The sequence below is a fragment of the Cynocephalus volans genome, chromosome 6, assembly GCF_027409185.1.
Source record: "Cynocephalus volans isolate mCynVol1 chromosome 6, mCynVol1.pri, whole genome shotgun sequence".
NCBI classification, from domain to species: domain Eukaryota; kingdom Metazoa; phylum Chordata; class Mammalia; order Dermoptera; family Cynocephalidae; genus Cynocephalus; species Cynocephalus volans.
The window spans coordinates 75,008,168-75,010,619 of record NC_084465.1 but is presented as its reverse complement, the minus strand read 5'-3'; the positions used below and the strand labels follow the sequence as shown (position 1 = coordinate 75,010,619).

General features: G+C 45.4%; 1 pseudogene; it reads left to right on the top strand.

Moving 5' to 3' along the window:
* The first annotated feature begins 984 nt into the window (after nucleotides 1-984).
* LOC134380147 (small ribosomal subunit protein uS5-like) lies at nucleotides 985-1,842 on the top strand (annotated as a pseudogene).
* The last annotated feature ends 610 nt before the right edge of the window (nucleotides 1,843-2,452 follow it).

Genomic DNA, 2,452 nt, shown 5'->3' with positions numbered 1-2,452 from the left:
GTTATAATGAAGCCATTCAATTCTTTGAACTATGTCTGAGTTATATGCCAAAAAATAATTATATATAGATCTATCGCTTTTGTAAAAATTGCAATTAGTCTTTCCTTGAATTAAAAGCAATCAATTGGAAACTACCTGAATTATAAGACTATTTGTCACTCAGACAATAGAGTGTTTTCGCTTTCTCAATTTGGCTACCAATATTTCCAGTTGAACCATTTTTGGTGCTTCGGGAGTTTTAACACCTGAAAGCAATACACTATATGAAGATAAGCAGGAAATAGGCTTTGCTGTTTTTAAAAAGTGGTATTGAGACTATTGTTAAAGGGGAATTAAGAAAGAATCTGAATGATGGATTCTCAAGCAGATCAATTTCAGGAAAAAGTATGTAATAGAAGCTGGATGGGAAGCAGATTTCTCTTAAAACTGTCAATGTTTATGTCCCCCTTGGAGTATCTCCTCGAAGACCAACACTATATATCATTCTAGAGCTGGGTACTGAGCAGTGAATAAAACAATGTCCTTGACCTCAAGGAAATTTTATTCCAGTCTGAGGACACAGGTATTTTTAAAAGCAAGTAAATACATAATCAAGGAAGATTATTTCCTTCAGCAGTAAATGCTACAAGCATTTTAAAAAGAGTGACAGGATGGTCAATAAAAACATTGGATGAAAAGGGACAGCCACATAAGAAAGTTTCAGGCAGAAAGAAAAACAAGTACAAAGGTCCTGAGTTAGAGAAGAACATGATTAGAGAAAAGGGAGGGAGCAACATGCAATGGAGTTTGGGAAGTGGGGCAGCAGGTCTGGGCTTCTAGGTCTTCCTCAAGAGATGCCGCTTTATACCAGGTGCACTGGGAAGCCACCCGAGGCTCCGAGCATGAAAGTGATGTGATGTGGTTGGAACTCATTGGTGACTGACAAGACCAGCTTCATTAAAACGATGGAGTGGGATTAAGTAGGAGGACTTAAGAGAACACCAAATGGCCCATAACGTCGGGGCAGCTGGAGGGCCCGGAGGCCCTGGGAGCCCTGGAACGAGAGGCCATGGTGGCTTTGGCGGACGCTTGGGCAGCCTTGGGCTGGGGTCACGGCTGCATTTGGGGCCGGGCCGGGGCAGGGACTGGAGCTGTGGAGCTCACGGAGGCAAGGAGTGGATCCCCATCAACAAGTGACTTGGTCAAGGACATGTAGATCAAATTTTTGGAGGAGATATATCTCTTCTCCTTGCTCATCAAGGGGCTGAGATCATTGACTTTTTCCTGGGCGCATCCCTCAAGGATGAGGTTTTGAAGATTATGTCAGTGCAAAAGCAGACGGGTGCTGGCCAGCAGACCAAACCCAGGCGTTTGTCTCTATCTGGGACTGCAATGGCTATGTCAGTTTGAGTGTCAAGTGCTCCGAGGAAGTAACCACTGCCATCTCAGGGGCTATTCATCCTGGCCAAGCTGTCCATTATCCCAGAGCAGAGAGGCTACTGTGGGAACAAGATTGGCAAGCCCCACACTGTCCCTTGCAAAGTGACAGCCTGCTGCATCTCTATACTGGTGCGCCTCATCCCTGTCCCCAGAGGCACTGGCATTGTCTCGGCCCCTGTGTCCAAGAAGCTGCTACTGATGGCTGGGGTTGATGACTCCTACACCCCAGCCAGGGGCTGTACAGCCACCCTTGGCAACTTCGCCAAGGCCACCTTTGACGCCACCTCCAAGACATACAGCTATCTGACTCCAGACCTCTGGAAGAAGACTATGTTCGCCAAGTCTCCCTATCAGGAATTCACTGACCATCAAACCAGAATTTCTGTGCAGAGGACACAGGCTCCAGCTGTGGCTACAACATAGGGTTTTCATACAAGGAAAAATAAAGTTAATTAACTAAGCCTGTTTTTTTAAAAAAAGAAAGAGACAGAGATTAAGTAGGAGGTGTGAAAATAGAGACAAGCAGCAGAAATAGTATGGTAGCCAGACAGGGATGATGTGTCAAAGTAGGGTTTATTTTTGTTGTTGTTTTTTAATAAAAGAAAGGCCCAAGAGTATGCATGTATGCTCATAGAAATGGCCCAGTCAGTAGTGAGAAATCATAGATGCGGGATAGCATTGGAGAGTCCAAATATGAGCCAACAGTGGGAGAAAGCAACTCTGTGCCTAGGCAGGACAGGTGTCTGCAGGCAGGGAACATATCTGAAAATCCGGTAAAAGGAAAGCGTGGGATCCAGATTCTGAAAATAACTTGTGACCACAGGGTGCAAACACCTTCACTTAGAATAGCCCCAGAGTCCATGAATTGAATTGAAGCAGCAGCGGGAAGTGGCCATGGGGCACTGAGAAGACTAATTACAGAACTTCAGAGCATCTGGGCCAACAGTCCCTCCCCCAACCCCACCTGTGACAAGGAACACATATTAGCAGCCTTTCCAGAGGTGTGCTGATAAACTGGCTCTCCACAAAAAAA